Genomic DNA, 25,731 nt, shown 5'->3' on the forward strand with positions numbered 1-25,731 from the left:
CAAACAAACAAACAAACAAACATCATATTTAATAGATGCTTTAGTTTTGACAATCTGGGGTGTTTCTTGGCTTGCATCCTGCAACAAATGATTAAAAAAAGGAGAGATGGTACCTCTAAAGAATATAAAAGCATTTATTCAGGAGTAACTTAGAAGGACTATGGGAAATGTCCAGAATGCCAGAGGAAATATTTGGCTATTCTCCAACACAAGTGCTGGAGAACACAACACAAGTTATAACAACACAACACAATATAATAACTGTATTTCCTGCATATATGCTCACTTTCACATTCCCCTCACAAACAAATAAGTTTATTGTACACAACTATTTAAATGGTCCTAAATAAAGATTTTTTAAAAGTTTTATCTTGAGGCAATTTCTCTTTTGAAAATATTTATTTTCTTTTTGTCTAAGTTTGAGCATAAAAATAAATAAAATCACCATTTACAATATGACCCTACTATTTCGCTTGAAAACCATTCCTGCATCTAATGCCCCTATGAAACTTTTTGGGGAGGTGGAGGGAGATGAATGGTTCAACCCCTCACTTGAGCAAAGTGTGCTATAGTTTCCTTTCACAATGCTTCTAATTGGTGAAACTGCTCTGTGTGGCCTAAAGCATTTCTGGTAAAGAGATAGATCCAACTAAAATAGTCTGAAATTTCAAACATGTCTGTAATATTCACTATGTTTAAGGAAAACACAGTGTTATTAGAAACAAAACCCACTGAAATTAGAGATCTCTACCCAGCTATATCTTCATCAGGTTTTTAACCTTTGCAAACAATGTAGATAACACCTCATCAGTTCATCCATACAGAAAACTGCCATCTACTAATGGGTAGGTAAGTGGCAAGTTGTAATCACTCCTCCTCGCTGGCTAAGAATTAGGCCTATGCTACAATTGTTATTGTCCCATCTCCCCCACTACGGCCTGCTTGTTTGTCTCATCCATCTGTTGCATCATGTGTTCTTTTAGACTGTTAAGCTCTTTGGGCAGGGACTATCATTTACTATCTATTTGTACAGTGCCTAGCACAACGGGTCCTTGACTTGGTAGTGCTTTTATGCACTATCAACTATAAATGGTAAATAATAAAAAGGAAACAATGAATGTTGAATTAATGGGTTCTTCATCCTTTCCTATTCAGTTGAAATTCCGTCATTATGCACTATTTCCTTTTATATATATTTTTCCCGCACATCAGGGCCTTTCCTTGGACACCAACATGGAGATTTTATGCGCTGTTACTTCCACTCCTCTGTGAAGAGCCAATTGTGATTCCTCAGACCCCCAAAATCCCGCACTTTACATTTAGTTCAGAAACATTTTGGTGGCTTGTTTTTTTAAGGTAATCCAAGCTCAGGGAATGATGACATACTGCATCCCTCATAACCATATGCCAAGGAAGCTCCAGATGGACAGCTATTGTGAGAGTGCTTCCTGGGAATTAGATCCTCAGCACGTTTGATGCCTGTGTTGAGCTATTCTCTTGGCTACTTACATTCCTGCCTATCTGCAGCAGTGGCAAAGTGCCTACTTATGAGTTGACATGTCAGTTTCAATAAGGCATAGATACCACTGGAAAAAATCTCAAGCTTACATAACACTTCAAGTACTCTTTTCTGGAAGGAATCCCTCAACTCTCATAGCAATGTCATATAGCTTTTTTGCACATAACATCAAGTCACACTTGTGCCAGACTTCTGGAGTACAGGAAAAGAAGGCCGTGGGTTCATGGCTGCCAAGATGACAGATTGCACAGCGGTGGGAAACGGGAAGTACTGTGTATTATAATATATGTTTGGATGCCCCATGGTGTTGTACTAAAGGAGTACAACTGACATGCACAGTGCATAAAGGTAGTGAGGTATTGCTCTCAGGCCCCGCCTCGGTGCAATCCATTAAGGGAAAGTTGCAATGTAAAGTAGGATCTTCTAGTCACAACCACCACAAAGAAAAATATCACCAAAAGTACTTCAAAGTGTTGTGTGGTTCTCTGCTTTCCTGTCACAGCTATTTTCATGTAAATAAATTCAGATTACAATACTGTATATATTTTCTTTTTCTAAATGGCAGCCCCAAAACCTCAAATTGGGATTTGAAAGTCAAGCTGAGTTCTTTCCTGCTTGCACATAATCACCAGTAATAAAGGTTCTGCAAGCCAAATTCTGCCTTAATGACATCTGTGCAACCCACTGTTGCCAGTGGACTTGCAGAGGTGTAAATGATTGAAAATTAGTGACCAATTTGGCTGACATACAAGAAAAAAGAGTTCGAATTACTCCTTTAAGATAAGTTGGCTCGAGAGCTAACTGGAGAAAAAAGTAGTAAGAAACTGATTTTTCACCCCCAAGTAAGCAGTTAGAGCAGATCTGTTGAGTAGAAGTATCATTATTACATAGTAACTCCAGAGAGCCACTGGTGTCTCGGTGGGGTGTTGCAGGGCTTTCCCCTCAGTCACCTCCACCAAACAGTCCCTAGGCCTGCTGGTGATTCACCTTTTCCTGTGACTTGGTCCTCTGGCTGGATCACATATAGTCCCACCTCTTCCAGAGTAAACCAGACAGCCAACAAACAGTAATCCACCAACCTCACGTTGGGGCTTCAGCCTGACTGTGCCTTACGAGTCCTTACCCCTTTCTGCACCATCTTCCTCAGTGGTCCAGTAAGAGAACCCAGCCCCTCCCTCCCCTTTGGGTGTCAGTCCAGGGGCCCTTCAGTAAGTAGCCAAGGCTTGCCTATGCAGACCTCTTGCTGGTTCCCTGAACCATTTCCTGGGGACCTCCCCTCTCTGGGGACTTTCCCACAGCCTCTTCCCAGGCTCACAGTGTATCAGCATCTCTTGCTAGGCTTCTTCCACGGGCTCACTGCAGAGCTTCTTAGCACTGTCTGCCATGCAGCTGGAGAACCCTGGACCATCCCCCTTCCCCAGCTTTCCATCACAACCTCATTGTGCTCCTCCCTGCTGAAGGCCTGGCCTAGCTTCCTTCCTTCAGGAAGCAAGGAGCTGTGTACCAGCCATCCCACTCAGCTCCCTAGATCCAGCCAGCCTTCTCTACCTGACTGAGAGCAAGAGATCTACTCTCCTTCCCCATCACTCCCCAACTGAGTTGGGTTCAGCCCTTTTAGTGCCTCCCTCCAGGCTTGACAGCTACTGCAGGTGTAGTGGGGCAGGGCTGATCGAGCCCACTGGGTCTCATTAATCCGCTCTTGCCCTGTGTGGGGTTTGTACACCCCATCGCAGAGTAGAACCACATTTTAAAGTTTGATTTAAATTTAAGTAAGGGGAAAATGGCATCTTGACATGCCATTTATGTCTGGTGACTGTCCAAAGGCACAGACTTTCAAAGTTATTGCAAGATATAGTCTAGTTTATAATTGTTTTAAACATTGTTAGACTGTCTACCTACTACTAATTAGCACAAGTTTGAAAGTCTCTGTCTGCCTCATACATTCAAATGATGAATTTGAATCTTAACATATCACAGACTGGACCCTTTGCTGGGAAGTATTAGTGAAGTGGCAGACCCTGATTGTGAATGCCTTACAGGCATAGTAAAATAGTGATGTCTGTGTTTGGAAACTGTTTTGAAAATTCATGTAAGGAGGCTCTGGTCCTGCTAGTGCAGACTTTTGTGTCCACTTAGAGTCCTGTGGAAGTCAGTGGGATTGTGCAAGGATCTGTGATAGTGGGTCCCAGTGAAGAATCAGGGTCCTAGTATGCATGTTCCTAGTGATCTGCCATGGATTTGATACCCTGTATGATTAGGACTAATTGAAACATTCACTGTTTCATAGTTACCTGCTATATTGGTATCAACAGAATCCAGTAATTTTTCCAGTACATGTGAACTTCCCTCCTCCCCATCCCCTTTTCTTGGGGGAAGATTTGTAGTTTGCATGTATGTGTGTATATATATGGATCAAGAAAAGTGTGCATATTTATATTGGAATACAAAGTTGAATTCAGTAGTGTATAATTATCATTCATAATTCATAACTGCTCTCTGTGAATGGGACAAACGTAGATTAATACAGACATTTTTCTTATTGCAGGCTGGAAGAAACTTCTCATCTATAATTTCTTAATTAAGCTGGATGTGCAATCATAGAGTGAAAGAGAAACTCTGATTATCTCTTAGAGTAAGACAGGCCAAGACATTTTCCAGTGGCAATATAATGGTGTTGCTTAATGAGCAGACTTACTCTAAAATAATTCAATATTGCATTTTACCACAGCTTCATATCATGATTTCGGCTCTTGCAAGATCCCATGATGGATATTTACTTATCTGAATCATTCACCTTTATTGTTTCAAAAACCTCAAGGGGGGGTGTCTTACATATGGTGCAGTATACCCTGCTTTAGAGCAGTATTGTACAATGATCCGTGGCATCTAAACACCCAAAAGATCAATGATCAAAAAAGATCATGGAGGGGAGGTGGGTGAGGAAAAACAGTTGCAATAAGACAAAAATAGACACAAGTCAAACTTTACTGAACTTCAAATAATGTTAACTTTTTCCTTATTTCTCCATCTTCACCTGCCTTAACAATGCCTGGTCCCCCCTACTGGGACTTGAATTGGAAATGCCAAAACACCATGGAAAAGGAAAGCTGCAAGACTTCCAGCCCAATTTTGCCAATTTAGGAGACAGACATTACTGAGTTCCTCTCCAAATACAAGCTTTAAATGTCTGCCCATCACTAGTTATTTTTTAAACAGTTAACTAATGCCATATTGCCCCTCCCTTGCCCTCACCGCCCATAGATAAATCAAATTACAATATACTATTACAAATTAAAATATACTATTTAGATATAATGCAGTAGCTTTCATAATTGTAACCCTTCTGCCAGGTGGAGCCAGCAGCAACAAGGGCCGGGTTCAGTATCTAGGGGTTCCTTCTCAACAATACAACACAAAGCCGGCTCGAGCCCCCACCCAGCGACCTGGGACAATTATACACCACCTCCTGGGTGCCCCTAAGATGCAATACTTCCCCTTTCACAAGCAGAGTCTGAGTGTAGCAAAAACTTTTAACAAAAGGAGGGAATTAACTCAGCATTAATTTGGGAAAACACCGCAGCTAGAGCTCATAAACACAAACCATGAGCAAAAGACCCACCCCACAAGTAAGTTAGGCAGTCCAGCAACCCAAAAGTCCCTTTAATGTGCCCGTCCCTGATCTGTACCCCACTCACAGTTACTGCCCTTGGCCAGTGCAGCCCCAGAGTTCAGAGGTTCATCCGCAAAGTTCACCTCCCACCCTGGATGGAAGGTGGGGCTGGCGGGAGGGGTAAGGAGGCACCTTACATGCTGCACTGCTCCACCACTGCTCTGGCACTCGCTCATCACCCCAATGGCCAATTGCCACGCCTCTGAGGGGCTCTGCTGTGGTCCTCTCTGCCAGCTGCCCTGCTAACCGCTTGCCACACCTCTCCGCCAGCTGCCCACTCACCAAGATATCTTCACCCCCACACACACACTTAACACAGCTCTCAGTGATTTCAGGTGTTAGTGGGGGAGCCTCACTGCTAGTGCACACCAGGCAGTCTCTTGCAATAGAGACACTATCCCAAAGTAGGTCTAATACTTTGACCTAGGTATCAGTGATTTCAGATTTGCAGCTTGTAACAAGACTGTCAGTTGAGTCTAAATTAACTTTTATTATACCATGGAGAAAGGAAGAGTCAAAGGGTATCTAGGACCCTTAAACATGCCACCCCCCAAATACCTGTCCCTACCCTCTGTCAACTCCTTGGACTTTGCAACCCATGTCCCCTGCCTAGTGAGTGCTGGTCAGTTGAGGGTGAGTCCCTCCATTGGGGTATGCTAGGTACAGTTCTGCTGCCCTCGGTTCACACAACAAGGATAGCAACCCTTTATTACTCTGCCCCAATAACAAGGAGACTGGGGATCCAACACCACCCACAAGTGATCATTTGGGCAAGCAGTCCCATCATGCTGAGCACCTAGGCAGGGTGGGTGTGTCCATGCAAACGAGATCAGCTTCTGAAGTCTTTTTCCACAGCTCACCACCAGATGTCAGGGGAGAGCTCATCCAGCCTCTGCTTACATAATTACAATAGCCCAAACACACTTTACAAGCTGCAGCTCAGAAAGAGCCCTCCCCTGATTGGTCCACTTCCTGATTGGTCCCTCCCCTGCATCTGCAGTTGATTGGTCCATTCCCCTGCAAGCCACAGCTGCTAGACCCCACCCACCCAGGCCCTGGGTTCTCAGCCCTGGGATCAGGGTCCCGCAGGGAGGTGCTGACTGATGTCTGTAGCCATGTCCTGGGCTTGTGCCAGCTATCCTGCTACTGTGACAGGGAGCGACACTGCCCCTCACCTCAGTGAGTACCCCCACTGCAGGTAACCCCTCCCACATCCCAACTGTACTCCCCCCCTCCATCTCTCCCCAGGTTCCCTGTCCCCTCCGGCAGTGTCCTCTTTCTGGGAACCTGAAATATGGTAACCCTATGATGGACCAAATACAGAATAAATACCATTCGTAACTGGTAGGGATAGAAAGTAGTTGCCATCTCTTGGTATGTAAAATGAGTTTGGACTTTGATTAATCAGTTTTTAATGGACCAGTATCCATTTTGAAAAGCCATTACAACAATTGGCATCCTTAACTGGCAATTGTAGCAGAGAGCCCAAGCAACTGAATAAGCAGGAGATGTGAAATATTGTCGTCTCTAGAAGAAGTCTATATAACAGTGCAAGGCACATTGACAGAATGGAGTTGGGAAACCTGTATTCTTTCTCCCGTTCTGCATTACCCACTCTACAGGCAGAAGGATTATTTCATTCTTAGGGGGTCTCTAGTCAGACACTACTTATTAGATTTGCTAAAAATCAACTAGTAATGTTCATCAGATACTGTACCATCAGTTGAGCAGATCAAGACTGCGAAAGCAAACCAGTAGCAGAGCAAAACATAGCTGGGCCTGCAACAGGGGTCAGCAACCTTTGGCATGTGGCCCACCAGGGTAATCCGCTGGCAGGCCGCAAGACATTTTGTTTACATTGACTGTCCATAGGCATGGCCCCCCGCAGCTCCCAGTGGCCACGGTTCACCGTTTCTGGCCAATGGGAGCTGCGGGAAGCTGTGTATGTGTAAACTGGTGTTATGAAAAATGGCACTTCTGCTGTACTTATGTTAATGTAGATGGGCGCTAGAGCAACATTTTCCAGACAGAAATTATATGTATGTAATAAAGAGCCATACCATGGACAAAAGTATTGCTCTTGCATAAACCAGCACTCCTATATATATATATACACTCACTCTCTCTCTCCCAACTTAAAAGTGTGTGTGTCTCTCTCTCTCTCGCACAACTTAAAATTAGACACATTCTAGTTAACAAAAGCTGGGGCAACTTCAGCTGGTTCCCCTACAGAGCAGCTGAACATCAGGAATTCAATCTTAAGCAGAATTGCAGACATTCCAAGCCAGTGACTAACATGCTGTTCATATGCACCAACTTCAATTTTCTAGTTACTTGAGAGCAGCAGGAGATGTATGTTAATGGGGAGATTTGTGCACCGAGTAATTCCCACATTGATTTTCTACTGTAATTCTTTTCAATAAGCTATACAGTGTTACTCAGTATGTTGTTATTTATATTAATAAATACAAGTCTGCCAGGGCCAAAGTATTCAAACGTGGGTTCCTGAAGTTTGGCACTGAAAGCCATTGTCCTACATCAGAATAAATGTGATCTGAGTGTTGCTCATACGCTCTCAAAATCTGGCCACATTTATTAGCATTACTAACAATCGATTTAGTTGCCAAACTTCAGGCACTTATTCTAGCCAGCATGCTTTATTGACAAGACAACAAAGTCCCTGCCCCAAAGATATTACAAATGAAAGAGCAAATTAGTGGTTCCAAATCTGCAGGAGAAAAAGACCGTTGTTCACAATTCTTTTCTTTGCAAGCTCAACTAGTGACCTAGTCAGTGCAACCAGTGCACAAGTCCACTGTGTTGTCTGCATTGAGAGAAAAGGTGGAAGAGTGATAAAACAGGGGGGAAAAAATCTTAAACCTGAGTCAACAGGCTGAAAATATAGTGCACCAGTTGCAGGCTTGAACTATGAAGTAGCTGAGGAAAAATCTGAAAGGAGAATCATAGTGCACCGACAGCAGGTAAGCTCTTGACCTCAAACATTGACACATTTAACAGTATTTCTCCAAGTACAATTCCACTGCTAATTTGCTCTTATAACACAAAGTTATTTAGGTTATTCAGGAACAGAGAGGACTGTGAGAAACTCAAAGAAACCTAAACAAGGTAGGTGAACGTGCAATGAAATTCAATATCAATCAATGCAAAGTAATACACATTAGAGAGCAACATTTAAATTATTCATATACCTTACAGGGTTCTTAATTAACTGTATCACTTCTGAAAAGGGACCTATAGACAGTGCAATGAAGAGCTCTTCCCAATGTATAGTTGTGGTCAAAAAAGCAAATATGTGTTAAGATCCATAATGAATGGGATGATGAATAATTCAGAGAATGTTGTAATGTCTTTATAAGAATCAGTGGGGCAGCCACTTCTGGAATATTGTGTGCAGTCCTGGGCACCCCATCTCAAAAAGGATATTTCAGAACTAAGAGGGGTTCAGACAAGGGCAATGAGAATGATCTAGGACATGGAAAAATTCACATGTAAGAGAAAGATTGAAAAGATTGGGATAGTTCACCTTAGAAAGGAGAGGGGGACATAGTAAAAGTGTATACTATGATGAATGGTCTAGACTAGAAACTAGATCAGGATCGTCTGTTCTCCCTGTCTCATAACACAAGAACAAGGGACCTCCACTTAAATTAAAAGTTGGGAAATTCAAAACCCATAAAAGGCAATACTTATTCATACAACATGTGATTAAGCTGCGGAACACAGTAACACAGGAAGTTGTTGAGGCCAAGAACGTATCAATATTCAAAAAAAGGGTTTAACATTTATAAGGATAGCAACACCATTCAGATTTATTATAGCTGATGCTAATAAATTTTGACAGGGATATTAAACCTCATACTTCGGGGTTTAAGTCAACCTCTGTCTATTAGAGAGCAGGATGAAAGCTAATGGGTGTGTGGGGGGCGGGAGGAGAATATACCACTTTTGCCTACTGTTGGGTTTGTACATCTCCCTCTGAAGCACCTGGTGTTGTCCACTGTTAGAAACAGGATTCTGGACTAGATGGATGTGGGTCTGATCTAGTACTGGATGGTGATTCCTGTGTATGGTGACGATGTCCCAATTTTATAGGGACAGTCCCGATATTTGGGGCTTTTTTTAATATGGGCTTTTATTACCACCCACTCCCTCTCCCGATTTTTCACGCTTGCTATCAGGTCACCCTAGTCCTATGTTCCTAAGAACCAATAATAATTTGCAGTGTGGACCTTTCCCTAGTCCTTGGAATTGGTGGCCTTATACTGACATCTGGTGGGTTTTTAACAAAAATTGAAACAAACTTTGAAATATAGTGGACTAGCAGTAATAACCCATTCATTCGGTGCCTGATCTCTTTTCAGAGAAGTTACTACAGGAAGTCTTCACCTTGAAAGAGTTCCAAACCACTCAAGACAGCAAAGCTAACAGCAATACTGCACCAATGACTCATTAAGTTTCATTTTCAAAGCAAGTTACAAACATTTCAGTTACTATTCATATTACTCTCTCTCTACAAGCCCATTTGTGCAAAGCCAGCCACAATGTCATGCATGTTGCCCAGAGTCATGGTCTTTCAGAGTAGGATGCGATTAATGCCCTGCAGACTTCCATCAACATGAGTCCAGTGGTCGACTTTCCCACTCTGAACTGGTTAGCGACCGATCGGTAGCAGTGTGGAGTAGCCAGCTTCCACAGTACAATCGCCACATGCTTCTCCAGCGACAGGGCAACTCTCATTCTTATGTCCTTGCGCCACAGGGCTGGGCTGAGCTCATCACACAGTCCCCTGAATGTGGCTTTCCTCATCCGAAAGTTCTGCAGCCACTGCTCATCAGCCCAGACGTGCAACACGATGTGATCCCACCACTCAGTTCTTGTTTCCCAAGCCCAAAAGCGGCGTTCCACTGTGGTCAGCACCTCCGTGAATGCCACAAGCAATCTCATGTCATAGCTCCTACGCATGATGAGATCAATGTCGCACTCCTCTTGCCTTTGTAGTGTAAGGAATAACTTCACTGCCACTTGTGACATGTTGGTCAGAGCAAGCAGCATACTGGTGAACAGTTTGGGATCCATTCCTGCAGCCCAAAGAGGCAGGGTGAGCAGTACACAAACTGTTGAAAGATGGTGTCAAATGCGGCTGGAAGCACAGGGATTGCTGGGATGCGAAGCAATGCATCACAGGGCATTAGGACAGGACTCAGGATGCCCCGCGACACACTTGCCTTCCCACAAGTGTTAGTGGCAGAAGAGAAAGCAGTGCTCTGAGGGCTAGCTGCCCAGAATGCACAGCTCCAAATACTGTTGCAAGGGTGAACATGCTATTGTGCAGGCAGCTGACAGTGTGAACACAACAGCAGTTTCCCTTCAGCGCTCTCTGAGCGGTGCTGTAACTCCGGGCGCTGTAACTCTTCCAGCGTAGACATGCCCTAAGGCAGCACTTTACTGTGGCTGCGTAGTCGTGGCACCAGCACTGGGAGAGAGCTCTCCCAGCGCTGTAAAAAACTCACTGCCACAAGGGGTGTAGGTAACTCCCAGCGCTGGGAGTGCACTGCCACCTTACAGCACTGAAACTTGCAGCACTCAGGGGGGTGTTTTTTCACACCCGAGGGAGAAAGTTGCAGCGCTGTAAAATGGCAGTGTAGACAAGGCCTAAGATTAACTCCTCTCAAGTTAGTCTAGCTGGAGTGGGAGCCCTCACACTACAAAACAACACCTGAGCTTCACAGTGTGATTGGTTTAATAGCACTGATTGAGCGTTTGTATTAGCACCACATTGGTCTATGCCTAAAACCTAGGTTCCCCCGAGCTACATTGCTCAGGCTGTGAAAAACGTCCTGCCTGTAAGACATAGTTCGGTTGTCCTAACCCCCACTGCAGAGCCAGCAGCCAGGTCGAAGAAAAATGCTTTGTTCGACCTCGCCCCTGCCCGGCCTCTCCAGGGGGTGGAGTAATGGATGTACACCCCCCCCTTCCCGGTGGAGTTGGTACACTCGCCTCCCCCCCTCCCCAGCATTGGTACACGCCGCTCCTCCCTGCAGAGTGGTTTGTCCGGCTCGGGGCATGCTGGGAGCGGGGGTGGAGTCTCTCTCTCTCAGGCGGGACGGGATCGGTCGCGGTGGGTGGTTGCTGCTCGGCCCCTGCACCGGTTGGTTTGGGAGGAGCGGCGGCGGCGGCCTCGTGGTGAACCGGCCCGGCCCGGGCCGCGGGGTTCGAGCGCACGGGCGGGGTAGCCGGCTCCGTAGTGGGGGCGGGGCGAGGGGGTGGTTCGCTCTGCAGCGCCATGTGCTGCGGGTTGGGGGCGGCTGGGCCTGGCGGCGCCTAGCTCCGTGCCCGAGCCCCCCGCGCGCTGCGTCCAGCGCGCGCCCTCCAGCCGAGACTCCGCGTCCCGCGGCACTGGCTGGCCTGGCGCGAGCCCCAGTGCGGCTCCTTCTTCCTCATGGGCCGACCCTGCCGGGCTCGCGCCTCTCGCAGCCCTGCCGCGCTGTGAGCGCTCGGCCCGTCAGGCGGCCCCTTCCCCCCCCGCAGACCCCCGCGTGTCGGGGCCGAACCCCCCGGTTGTCTCCTGCAGGAGCCCGGTTGGGTCGCAGCGGCGTGACTGGGGGGCGGGGGGAGCCGCTGCTGTTCCTGTGACTCGGTCGCGGGTCCGCGTGGAGTTGCCACGAGCGAGTGAGGATTTTGGTACATGCTGTCGGTCCAATGGCTGCTCAGCTCCGCGTGCTGAGTGGTGCACGTGCATGTTTGTAACTAACGCAGGCGACGCCAAGAAAGCCCCAAACCAAAAACCCTTCCTCGCCGCTTTAGCTGTGCGTGCTCGTGCTGCCTGGGGAACGGCGCCCAGTAGACTGATAAATCACACGTGTTAGACCCAGGGTTTGGGTACTTAAAAATGGGACTTGTTGGTGTCACTAGGCCTAAGTAAACCAAAGTTGTGACTACAGGCCTGAGTGAACCAGAAGTCTTCCATGCTGTGAACTTTAACCAGCCTAAGATGCTAACAGACAGCAAGCAAAATGTGTAACTGTCAGCTGTCTCAGCTTGCAGATGCAGGAGTTTGAAACAGCAGAAGCGGCGGGGAGGAGGGGGAGAGCGGGGAGGAAAATCTGTATGCGTTTGTGCTGTGAAGGCCAGAGATAAGCATGCGAATGGGAACTTTTCTAACACGCTGAAATGTAATGTTTAAAGTAACTGCTGTTGGGAAGGGAGGGGTGAGGGGGAAAACCGAACAAAAGGCTTACACAAACAAGTGGGGTATAAATGCTGGGACCCCGCCTGCGCACGGGTGTGCAGGATTTGAGAATGCTTTTTCTCCCTGGCACCTTATTTGAGCTCGAATAAACCTGGTTTTGCTTCTCCACCCTGGTGTGATAATTAGTGTGACACACACCGGGCAATGAACCTGCTGTTGCTCCGCCTCGGGCTCTTTGAGCCGGCAACAGACTGACTGGCCATAGCGTGGTGATGCTTGGGGCAATATTTCTCACACACCTCACTTCTGTGAAAGTCCTGAAAGCTATGGGGCATGTTTTTTTGAGTGAGGGAACAGTGATACTGCTGCTCATCTTCATCTATTCCTTGGTGTCCTGGGAGATCTGTCAAATTTTGTAGAGGTGAAGTCTTCACCTGTTGGAAGATTGGGTTTTCTGCATTCTGTTTTATACATGCATAACTCATATTCCCTAATATACTTAGGTTTTTGACTTTTTTTTTTACTGCACAATGCACCCTTAAAATCAGCATGGCCAGCCATGGGCAGATGACACAATTTGGAGGAGGGAAGAATCCTTCCACTTTGTAGAGCAGTCTCCTCCATAAGGCTAGCATGAAATGTGGCTTGTTCTTCTACATAATCACTGGCTGCCAGAAGAGTCCTATGAGGCTAGTGGCATTGAGGACAAAATGTACTTGTATACAAGATTAGTTTGACTTTAAATTGATCTGTTTAGACATTTGTTATATTTTATCTTTTTTCCTCCTGTTTTTCAGATGTAGGCAGACAATGCCCATTGATGTGCTTTGCCTAGTTGACAAATACCACTTTACAAGAAGTTGATATGACAGTTCTTGAATGGTATGATTATTTTTAATGGAATGCCTGACATTTGTGTATAATTCAAAAATTTACTTATAAATATGTGTCTTTTGGAGGTGACCATTTGTTTATATGCTGTTAAGCTAGGTTTTGCACTGAGAAATGATCACTTACAGATTTAAATATTTGCCTTTGTGTTACCCATTCACTATCTCCCACAGTGAACGTGGTGTCAAAAAAGGCATACAAAAACTCTTGCTGAAAAAGTTTTGGGAGATGGTTATGTACTTTTTCCCTCCACAATTATGCAAGGACAGAATCTCTGTAGAAAAGTTGATTGGATGGTAGGCATGAGTAGTCTTTAAGGTCAGAAGAGACGGTTATGATGATTTGGTAGTATGACCTCCTGCACATTGTAGGCCACACAATCTCACCCACCCCCACTATATCTTGCCTTCAGCATTGTTTTTCTTGACCTTTATAATAGACATCGAATTAAATTCTGGCTAGCTCCAAGAGATCTGATATATTTTGGTAAAATTTAGTTTAATTGCTACTTAATACCTTCAGGGGAGGTTCCTTCATGTCCAAATATAATTATAGAGCCACAAAATTGATTTTAATTGCTAGGCACCTGCTGGCTTAATTTGGTGCTGCACCTAGAAGTGTTTCAGCAGTGTCCAGGGTTGCTCTTAAAACAAAAAATTCTAAGAAAATGGTGATGGGTGGGGTTGGAGCAATACATGTTCATTGTACTAACTTGTATTTGTTTCTGTTCAGTGGAGAAAATTAGTCTGAATGAATAGAAGACTACAGTTTCTGTACATATGGCCTGTATACTATGGTAAGATAGAAATGTGTTTTTTCTTTTGAATTCAGTGCCTACATTGGTTAAAGTGAAAGGTTCCATTTGTATATGGGCAGAACCTTTAGGTCTTCTTCCATAAATGTTGATTATTTACTTGCAGTTTGTCATGTCTGTTTAAAGTTTGGTGAGAGCTCTTACTCTACAAAACTCTAAATCTGTGATAGCAGCGAAGAGTCCTGTGGCACCTTATAGACTAACAGACGTTTTGGAGCATGAGCTTTCCATCCAACGAAGTGGGTATTCACCCATGAAAGCTCATGCCCCAAAACATCTGTTAGTCTATAAGGTGCCACAGGACTCTTTGCTGCTATCACAGATCCAGACTAACACGGCTACCCCTCTGATACTTAAATCTGTGATATTTCTTTCTATTAATACTTAATTCGTTACCTTGCTTGTAAGGTCATGCAGAATGCTTCAGTGTCCAAGGTGGGCAAGGATGATCTAACAAATTTTTACTGATTAAATGTTCATAAGTGTCTTCCAAAACTAAAATTAGTTGCAGAATATTGGTGCAAAATCAAACTTCAGGCAGTTGTCTGACCTATTGCCCCAGAGCTAAACTGCAGCAGTCAGAAGTGAATCATAATAGCTTTTTCTAGTTTCCACTGGAAGTGAAATTTTTAGTTCTTGTTCATTCTTAATGTTTACAAGCATGATAATCTTGCATTAAACCATTTAAATAACACTACAAATAACACAATTTTTAAAAAATACTTTTCTTCCTATAACTTATAGTATAACATTTTGATATTTCTTGGCTAAGATTGCAGTTTACTGGCAAACTTTGCAACTAAGCATTTTTAACAATATGTAGCATTCTTGCCTTTGTGTTGCCCATTCATTTTTGTTATTAATGTTTGTGGTGTCGAGAAAGGCGTAAAAAAAGTCCTTCCGCAGCATTATTTGATGTTGGGAATTCATACCTCCCACGATTCTGCTGTATAAGGGACAGTTTTGTGACTCCGCTTCTATTGTAACTAAATTTAGAATAGTGCTTGTACTTAAAATAGGATCTGAAGTCCTGCTTAATGGAGCAAGGAACTTGGTTTAGGAATTAACCTCTGAAGATGTTCCTAATACATGTAGATACTTTGAAAATGCCTTTGCAGAGACTTAACTGTTTCAAAGCTGAAACAAAACCTGACTTTGTGAAGCTATTTTCTACTGCCCTAGAGGATCTTGCAGATTGCTAAAGAATAATTCATAAACATATCTCATCTGATATTCAATTATTATTTTTTTCAGTAAAGATTTGTACAGAATTTCTACAGCTCAAGTTTGGCAGCTTTTCTTCCACCAGAAGAATGTTCTGGAAGAAATATACAGGTAGATGAGTTTTTAAAAGATGGAATTTGGAAATCTGTAAATCATGGTAACATATTACTGGTATGTTCACAAGAAGATTCAAATAGCTTTTAACTATATGTGGCAGTGGTGGGGGAATGGTCTTGGGTACTAAAAAATAAAGACTATATATTTATTTTTAATTGCTGCATTTGTTGAATTTTTCTAAGTACCACCTTCTCAGTTAACTAAAATAAGTTGTTATACTGTGGTAATAAAATATTGATCCTGATTTACCAGTACATCTACCATGTATTTGGGTGAATATCAAGTTAGTACATTAATATTGAACCAGAATAACTAATAAATGGTGATCGTTATTGCCAAGATTATATGAGAAACTTTTTAACACTTGAAGTGACTGGAAGTACCTGGGTTTTGATAGTGTGAGGAAATATAAATTGTTTATTCAGCTGTTCCATTTGAAAATCTTCACTTTCCAAGTTGCATTGCCTATAAAGTACACTTATACGCATTCAAGCATTTCCTCAATGTAAAGATCAGTTTGTCTTTCAGCATCAATCATAGGCTGTAAACTATACCTTGATCTATTTAAAAAGTAGAATCAAATACACAAGGCAGAAGTTAGTGGTTGGAATTTCTACCTCTATTCAGGCTGAAAGACTTATGCTTTCATTTTACTACCAAGTGACTATTAATTCCAATTTCTAAATACTATTAAATAAAAAATTCCATTCTTGATCAGGCAAATATGTAATGGTTAACTGTGTGTCTTATTTCCAGATTTGCCTCAAGGAAAGGCTTAGACAAGTCTAACTTTTAGTGAAGCAATATGTAATTATTGGATGCAATAGAAAACTCCTGGGTCTTTGATTCTTCGAGCAAGACTATTAGAACTCCCCAAGCTCTTAAGGGTTGCTACCTCTGAGGGAAGCAACATTAGAACACAGTGCAGGCCCCCTACTGGCTGTCAGCAGGCCATCTACTGCTGAGTAGAAATGATATCCAAATATGTCATTTCCTTAACTTTGATCAGCAAGGGAACTCTGCACAGAGGCTTAGGCCTTGTCTATGCTACAGTTTTGTCAGCAGAACAGTGAAGGTGTACACACTGAAATGCTGCTCCTGCTGATATAATGCCCCTGCTATGCTGACATAATAAAACTACCTTGATGAGCATCATAGAGCTTTTTGCAATGTAGTTAGAACAACTGAGCCTCAGTGGAGATGCCCTAATTAGCCTCTAGAAGGTGTCCCACAATGCCCATGACTGCTCCGGTCAGCAGTTTGAACTCTGCAGTCCTGAAAGTACTCAGGTATGTACCTTCCCCAAACTCCCCATTTGCATTCCTCATGTGTTCCTGGTCCCTCTCAGTACCCCATGCGCTCCACAGCTAGAGACTGGCTTCTCAATGAAAGCTGGAGTTATAGCCATCTGTGAGAGCCCTAACTGTGAGACTGACCAAAAGTTTGAGTTTTATCTGGTTATTAAACTCAAGTCTATTTGTGACATACATACAGCCTAAGTGCTAACATTGAAACACAGTGGCTATAGGTAGGATTATTTGCTTAATACAGTTAATGCTCAGGAAGCAAGCACTACAGCAGTAATTCAAGCTGGCACATAAACATTGCTTGGCTGACTGCATCATATAAAGACATTACTGGGACTCTGACAGAATGCTCCTTTAAAGCCTCCCTGACTCATAGACTGCCACTGTGCCCCTCTAGTTGCCTTTCTAGCTGGCTGCTCAAACTCAGCTGATCAGCCTCAGCGGTCCACCCCAGGGAAACATCTCCATACTGCTGGGCCACAGACCATTCCTGTTGTTTGTGGTGGGGCTGGTTCACTATCAGTTCGCAGTATTGCTTTTCGGCCTGTCAGCGGCCCCCTTGAGAAAACAGAACTAATGTATCCCTGCCTCGACAACTGACTGATCAGAGGCTGGTCCAGTGCTCAGGTGGCAGAGCATATGCAATTAATACTGTCAACCTTCTTGATGCTAGGCCTGTTGAACACACAAAAGTCAATCTTTGCCCCCATTCAAAGAATAGAGTTCACAGATGCAGTCCTCTACTCAGTCCAGGCCAATGCCTTCTTACCAGAAGCCAGATATTAGACACTCTGCTCAATCATAGCCTCAGAAAACATCCCACCACCACTGCGAGGACCCACCTGAAGCTCCTGGGGCATGTGGCATTGTGTACATGTGAGGCTGGGACTCAGACCGCTTCAGGCCTGGCTTGTGACAGTGTACCAACCAGGCTGGGACTGCTTGGACAGAGTGGTCACACTTCTCCCTTTGGTGATCGACTCTCTTATGGTGGTTGAACCCCGGGGTGGTAAGTGCGGGTGTTCCATTCAGGAGACCACAACCATCAATGTCTCTAGTCACTGATGCTTCCAAACTAGGATAGGGAGCTCACCTCAGGACTCAAGGCCCTTGGTCCCAGAAGGAGCTCTTGCTACATATCACTGTGAGAGAACTCAGAGCGGTGCGCCTTGCTTGGCAAATGTTCCAGCCCCACCTCTAAGACAAGTGTGTGTCAGTGCTTACAGACAACCCGACTGATGTTCTATACCAGTGGTTCTCAAAATGCCAGTCAGGACCCCAAAGTGGGTCACAACCCCATTTTAATGGGGTCACCATGGCCAGCATTAGACTAGTTGGGACCCAGGCCTGAAGCCTGAGCTCCACCCTCACCTGGGGCAATAGAGCTCTGGCTGCCGTCCCCCCTCCGTGCAGCTGGGGTGGCAGGGCTTGGCCTGCTGCCCCCTTACCTTTCACCCTGGGTAGCTCCTGCCTCCCCTCCCCCCGGGTCATGTAGTAACTTTCTCAGAACAGGGGTCATGCTGTAATGAAGTTTGAGAACCCCTGTTCTGTATCAAGAGACAGGGTGGAGCATGCTTTCACCTATGCCAGGAAGCCTGTGGGAGTTCTGCATAACCTACTCAATCCACCTCAAGGCTTCCTACACTCCAGGGGCCCAGAACGGGCTAGTGCCTTATCTCAGCAGGTCCTTCGCCAAACATGAATGGTCCATTTACCCGGATGTTATGAGGGACATTTTGCAGAGGTGGGGAACTCCCCAGATAGACTTGTTTGCAACAAAACACAACAGGAAGTGTCTACAGTTCTGCTCCTTTCAGAATCTCAGTCTGGGCTTGCTCGCAGATGCATTCCTTCTGCCCTGGAAGGACCATCTTGTCTATGCATTCCCACCCATTCTGCTCATACACAAGGTCCTGCTGAAGGTCAAGAGGGGGATAGGGAATGAGCCTGATCCTGATAGCACCTGCCTGGCTGTACCAACATTGGGTCACCACCCTCCTCTCAGTTGGAAAACCAATCACCCTACCACTGGTTCCAGACTAGATCTCCTAGGAACATGCATGTCTCCTTCATCCAAACCTTGAGTCCCTCCATCTGATGCCCTCGAAGCTGCATGGCTGAACCCTTCGGAATTAGTGTGCTCAAGCCCTGTTCGGGAGCAGAAAGCCACCCACCAGGGTCACATACCTGGTAAAATGGAAAAGAGTAGAGTAGGGCCCTTACTTCAGAATCACCGTACACGTCTTCTTCAAGGACAAGGAGCAGCTGCACCCCCATCCAGCTTTCCTCCCAAAGGTGGTGTCAGAGTTCCACAAATAACCATGACATTTTTCTTCCCGTCTTGTTCCCAAAGCTACATGCCAATAGCCAGGAGCAGAGGCTCCGCTCATTAGATGTCAGGCAGGCGCTGGCCTACATAGATAGGACCCAGATCGTTCAGGAAGATTTCTCAGCTCTTCGTAGCAGTGGCAGACAGGATAAAGGGCCTCCCGGTCTTGGCCCAAAGAATTTCTTCATGGATTACTTCTTATATTCACACATGCTATGACCTGGCAAAGGTCCCTGCTCTGGCATTGATGGCACATTCCATGAGGGCCTTCTGCAGCATTCATGGCACAGGTTTCCATCAAGGGTATCTGTAGAGCAGCAACATGGTCTTTAGTCCACACCTTCATACCTCACTATGCCATCACACAGCAGGCTAGAGATGATGCTGGTTTTGGCAGAGCAGTGCTACACTCCACTTGTCATTGAACTCCAAACCCACCTCCTACATCTGCTTGAGTCTCACCTACACAGGAATGGAAATCAGCAAGCACTCATTAGTACCTTTCTGTAACTGTTGGACATGAGCAACATATCTCAAAGAACATTCCAAAACCTGCCTTCCTACCCCTCTGTCGGAGTTACCGGCAAGAAGGAACTGAGGGGGTGGTGGGTCGGCAGGTTCCTATATAAAGCGCCATGCGGGTGTGACTCCAGAGGGCGCTGGAGACAACCCGATGGATACCACTGAGGGAAAAACCTTCTGGTGACGGTGCATGCGGTGCACATACACCTACCCAGGAATGGACATGCGCAACATATCTCGAAGAACAACAGTTACGGAAAGGTTAGTAACCATTTTTTCTGGTGTCCTTGCACTGCAGTGCTGACGTGAGCTCTGCACACAGTTCCAGGAAGGTGAATTTGCACATCCAAAAGTTCTGCAGCCACTGCTCGTGATCCCATACATGCATCACAATGTGATCCCACCACTCAGTGCTTGTTTCCCGAGCCCAGGACCGATGGTCCACCATGGCTTTTGTGAACAAGGACCGCTAACAGTTTTGAGAGGGAGTTCTCCAGGTGAAGGAGGAACAAATACAGGACCCTTGGGGTAGTGGCTGTCTGTAGTGTGTATTTGTGGTTGGGGGTTACTTGCTGTGTGCTGAGCTTGTGTTTGTTTGGAGGACCCTGTGCTGCGGCCAGCAGTTGGATAGCTCAGTGGTTTGAGCATTGGCCTGCTAAACCCAGGGTTGTGAGTTCAATCCTTGAGGGGGCTATTGGGGGAACTGGGGTAAAAATCTGGGGATTGGTCCTGCTTTCAGCAGGGGGTTGGACCAGATGACCTGAGGTCCCTTCCAACCCTAATATAAAAGAAAAAGAAAAAGCTTGTAAACAAGGTTTGAAATCTAGAAACCTCTGTTCATTGGCTGAGCCTTAGTCAGGGTGTGGGGCTATCAGGAAGGCCAGGGCTTTATAAAGCAGTGAGCAAGCAACCAGGGAGCTTGCGAGCAGGGGGTGCTAAGAGGGAGTTGGGAAGGGGGTGAGGTACAGTTGCCATTCTTTAAAACCTTTAAACTACACTATAATCAAAACTTCTTGATTTAAACAAAAACCTATCATTAACCTAGGTAGCTGTGGGAGAGAATGCAGGCAGAAGCCCAGCAGCAGAGTGGGGGCTATCCTGTTTACAGCGCTCAGTGTAGCATATATGATTACCTGCCCTGTGGGCGGGTGGCTTATGTGTGGATTCGGTGCAAGGAGTTCCTGGCCCTCAGAGACTGCGTACAGGCTTTGGAGGCCAGGGTGGTGGAACTGGAGGAGCTAAGGGAGGCAGAGAGGTATGTTGATGAGGCTTTCCGGGACACTGTAGATTTGTACCACTCCAGCGCTGTTGAGGAGGATGAAAGGGTCAGGGAAGGAGATCAGCCAACGGGAGCAGAGGGAAACCGTCCCATACCTCCTTCCAGATGATGTTGGGGTATCCTCTCTCACTGAGGTTACCTCTCCGGGGGAGGGAACTCCAGTCATTAGGAAAAGGCAGGTGTTAGTAATGGGAGTTCAATCATTAGAAACATGGATAGCTGGGTTTGTGATGACCGGGAGAACCGTATGGTGACGTGCCTGCCTGGTGCGAAGGTTGTGGATCTCTCGAGGCATCTAGATAGATTTATGTGTAGTGCTGTGGAGGAGCCGGTGGTTGTGGTACATGTAGGTACCAATGACATAGGGAAGGGTAGGAGAGGTACAGTGAAATCCCTGCAAGCTGCATGGACACTTCAAAGACACCATAATAGAGGCCCAATTTAAATGTATAACCCAAATTTAAAAACACAGTAAAAGAACTTAAAAAGAGCCACTGTGGCTTAACAACCATGTAAAAGAAGCAGTGAGAGATAAAAAGGCATCTTTTAAAAAGTTAAGTCAAATCCTAGTGAGGTAAATAGCATAAACACTGCCAAATTAAGTGTAAAAATGTAATAAAAAAAGCCAAAAAGGAATTTGAAGAACAGTTAGCCAAAAACTCAAATGGTAATAACAAAATGTTTTTTAAGTACATCAGAAGCAGGAAGCCTGCTAAACAACCAGTGGGGCCCCTGGACGATTGAGATATAAAAGGAACACTTAAAGACCATAAAGTCATTGTAGAGAAACTAATTGAATTCTTTCCTTCAGTCTTCACGGCTGAGGATATTAGGGAGATTCCCAAACCTGAGCTGTCCTTTGTAGGTGACAAATCTGAATTGTCACAGATTGAAGTGTCACTAGAGGAGGTTTGGGAATTAATTGATAAAGTTAACAGTAACAAGTCACCGGGACCAGATGGCATTCACCCAAGAGTTCTGAAAAAAATCAAATGTGAAATTGCAGAACTATTAACTATGGTTTGTAACCTGTCCTTTAAATCAGCTTCTGTACCCAATGACTAGAAGATAGCTAATGTAACGCCAATATTTAAAAAGGGCTCTAGAGGTGATCCCAGCAATTACAGACCAGTAACTCTAACATTAGTATCAGGCAAATTAGTTGAAACAATAGTAAAGAATAAAATTGGCAGACACATAGAAGAACTAAATAGTTGGGCAAAAGCCAACATGGTTTCTGTAAAGGGAAATCATGTCTTACTAATCTATTAGAGTTCTTTGAAGGGGTCAACAAACATGTTGGCATTGGTCACTGTCGGTAGACCGGATACTGGGCTGGATGCACCTTTGGTCTGACCCAGTATGGCCATTCTTATGGCAAACTATTCTGTGAATGCCAGCAGCAATTTCCATGGCATTGTTTCCATGGCAGACAGCAGGGCAGGCATCACAGATTCACTCTTTGTTTCACAGCTCATAAAATACTGCAGGACCAGCTGTACTGTGTTCATAACGCTCATCACCAGATTAGTCAGTAGCTCAGGGTCCATGCTGTCAGGCAGAGAGGGTAGGCACACAGTTTACAAGGGCTGTTGAAAAACAGCGTGAAATGAAGTAGGTAGCTCATGGAATGGTGGGACGGAAAGAACTGCATCACAGGAGGACAAGCACGTCTGCATGGTGCACGGTGATCTGTTCCCAGAGCTCCCAGTGGCAGAGGGTGATGAGGTGCACAGTGGGATAGCTATCCACAATGCAACACTCTTTCTGTCGATGCAAGAGCAACAACTGTGGATGCACTTAGCCAACACAAGGAGTGTGGATGTGCTCTATTGATGGTATTAAAGCTACTTATGATCATCGACATAACTTAAGTCAACTTAACTCTAATGTAGACATGGCCTTGGCTTCATTGGCTATTGATCCAGCTCTTCATTAGGTTCCAACAGTATTTTTTCAGGTGGCCTTTCATTAATATAACTTTTCTTTGTGGTAGTTACTCACATTAGTAAGGCCCCTACTTTTGTGCTGCTATTTTGCAACCCTTACCTGGTTTCAAGTGTAGGCACTTCTCTTAGTATATTAGCAATGTTCTCTGTGCCTTGATTCTCCCTTGCTGATACTCTGCTGCCAGCTTTGTTCTCACTCCACCTAAGACAAGTAGTTTATAGATCAGAAATTATCTATTGGGGATATCAGAATGGATTTCTTCTCCATCCACCTGAATGAGAATTTACCATTCTGCTCATTCTCAGTGTTAGCAAGGAATGCCTTTTTTATCCACTGGAGGGAGAATTAGGTACACCTTTATAACCACTCGCTCAGGTTTCAACTTTTCCCATCAGTCTGAGAAGGTGCCTCGTATCATCCACCACAAGCAGATCATGTTGTTTCATCATAACTCTATCTTAGCTCCTAACAAGGTAGAAAGCTGTAGATGTTGCCTCTGATGTTCCACACAGCCTGCTCAAAGACGTCATCTACCAGATGTCAATCAGCGCCTCTGTGGCAGGGTGCATTTGGGCCCAAATGAGTCCCTTTACTGCCCTCTGTAGATAGTTTGACCACATTCATCTTTCTTAGACTTGAAGAAGAGCTTTGTGTAAGCTTCTCTTTCATCAATAGAAGTTGGTCTAATAAAAGATAACCTCACCCACTTTCACCTGTCAGTCTAAAAGAGACTGATTCTGTCAGGTAACTTGGTAAGTAGTTTGACCTATCAGAAACTAGTTGAAGTTAGACCAGTGTTTCTACAGCCTCTTGTCACTGGATTCTTACAAGGCTTAAAACTTCTGAAAACTCATAGGGAAGGGGGAAAAGCCATTTTCTTGTTTAGGTTACTAATGTGTTTCTGGTTCAAAAGGAGCTATCAGCTTTGTTGATCTATTTTTGTGAGCTTAAGTATCTTAACATTTAAGGTAATTTTCCTGGTGACTTCAGCTCAGAATGAGCTTCAGGCCCCTACTGACTGACCACACCTTACAGTAGACTTAACTAGAAAAAAGTGTTGCTGTGGATTCATTAGGAATGCCTCTCCCACATGATGTTGATACTCCCAACTTTAGGAGTTTCTGAGCCTGCCAACATTCTTCTCATGTCCATACCTTATGTCTGTCATCAAAAGTTACTTCTCTGTCAAGCAGACTGAAAGCCTTTAAAATGCTCACTCAATTTGGTATCTTTTCTACTAGCAAGCTTGACAATGCTATTACCAGAGAGCCTTGCCTAAATGCATGTTCAAGGATGACCTGCTCACAAGAAGTATGGTAAGAAAAAAGATATATGGAGTAGTTATTTACGTGGCCCTTTCTCTTCTTGATCTGGGAGCTATAAAACAAGACGGAAGTTCCCTTTTGCGGTAGTATGTACTGTTTCTTTCATCCATTGCTCACTCTAAGTACCAGTTCCCTCAAAGTCATCTTCACTACAGTAAATAAGCTTTTTCAAGTCCTTACTTCTATGTCCCCGCAGGTTTTATCTTCACAGGATCTTTCAAGTAACATTTCTTACACTGGTACTGTCACAGTATGCCTTTCTCTGGTGTTGCCTTTCCTCGCACTGAGGAAGCATGCTTTTGCAAACCATGCTAGGAGTGGGAGAAGGCTGGGACCCTATAAAATACAAACTCTTTCTACTCAGTAAGAGGAGAAGCAGCACCTGCAAGGTAAGTGCAGCTAATAGGATACTAATAGCTAGGACTCGACTCTATCAGTGAGTGAAACCAGCTGGACTACCCCCTAGGCTGAAGTAGTCAAACTTCCTAAAGCCGGCTCTCTGGTAAGCCTGGCTTCTTAAAGGGCATGGATTTTTCCTTCCACTTGCTCTGTCAGTTTACTCTTACAGGCTCACTAGGATCTGACATTAACTTTTAAAAACTTGGGCAGTGGAGGAGGAATGGTCTTTAGCAGCCATCTGAAAAATCCTGAGTGGACAAGGGAAACTACTGTTTTAATGTCTAGGGCAAGAATTATTAAGCTGGATGTTGCAGCCATATGGCTGGAAGTCACAACTACCTTGCCCTTCCTCCCCTTGTTTGATGGAAGAGGGAGCCTGGTATAGAAAAGGCTGAGAACCCCAGGAGGAAAGGGCTCAATAAAACAACACTGCTACACCACCTTTGTTGTAGTTCTCATTTGGATTCATAGTCTTAATACCAACAAACCACATACAATATTTTTTCAAGCCAGTATAATTTGATTGAGGATAGACTTAATAAATGAAAACAGTCAATATAGATTAGTGGATGACATTTTCTTTCTTACAGCAAATTATTGTTTTCTACTGTCCAGAGTCTCATGACCTACAGAGAGCTTGTTCAGTGATCTTACCATGTATACCAGTATGTGTTGTGACAAGTATTTTCTCACTCATCCTATTCTGCTAATCAGCAAAATAAGAATAAATTAATTCTGATACCTGAGGAGAGCTCACCATTCATTTGGGTGGCACCTTGCCAAAGCCACTGTTACAAGGGAAATAAAAAAGTATTGAATTTAGCTATACTTAAAATCATCATTCAGATTGTTACATTGTCAGGACTCAGGTATAAAACCCATTCAGCAAAGTCACTAATTGCTTGTAATGGTGATAATTTCCCTAGTGCCTGTTCACTGTTCTTCAAAATTGTGGAAAATCTCTTCCTTTCAATTCTCTAGGGGAAGGCAATTGCCTAATCTGTTTTAAGTGGGTACTTATACATCCCCACAATAGTGGGTAGGGTTACTATGCAAGAAATAAGGGAGGAAAAAGGAGAACATGCTTGTTGTGTTCAATTACAGCTAGGCTTACGGGGCATCTGTTTTTTGGTCTGCCTTATTGGGAGTTGTTTGAAAATTATTTTACACTGGTT

At 44.5% G+C, this 25,731-nt stretch overlaps 1 long non-coding RNA gene and 2 other non-coding genes across 5 annotated transcripts; all 3 read left to right on the forward strand.

Annotated features, from left to right (window-relative positions):
• Positions 1 to 11,294: 11,294 nt before the first annotated feature.
• On the forward strand, positions 11,295 to 15,600 carry LOC123372450. Of its 3 annotated transcripts, none has more exons than XR_006580294.1 (4): positions 11,295 to 11,328; positions 13,197 to 13,281; positions 14,023 to 14,086; positions 15,359 to 15,600. It is a non-coding gene; the product is annotated as an uncharacterized LOC123372450 (long non-coding RNA). The 3 variants fall into 3 exon arrangements; XR_006580295.1 differs by having other exon boundaries at positions 11,304 to 11,358; XR_006580296.1 differs by lacking the exon at positions 11,295 to 11,328 and adding an exon at positions 11,505 to 11,891.
• Positions 13,430 to 13,561, forward strand: LOC123373468. The gene has a single exon (XR_006580749.1). It is a non-coding gene; the product is annotated as a small nucleolar RNA SNORA13 (small nucleolar RNA).
• Positions 14,934 to 15,067, forward strand: LOC123373469. Its single transcript, XR_006580750.1, has one exon. It is a non-coding gene; the product is annotated as a small nucleolar RNA SNORA13 (small nucleolar RNA).
• Positions 15,601 to 25,731: the final 10,131 nt, after the last annotated feature.

Source organism: Mauremys mutica, chromosome 6, assembly GCF_020497125.1.
Source record: "Mauremys mutica isolate MM-2020 ecotype Southern chromosome 6, ASM2049712v1, whole genome shotgun sequence".
NCBI classification, from domain to species: Eukaryota; Metazoa; Chordata; order Testudines; family Geoemydidae; genus Mauremys; species Mauremys mutica.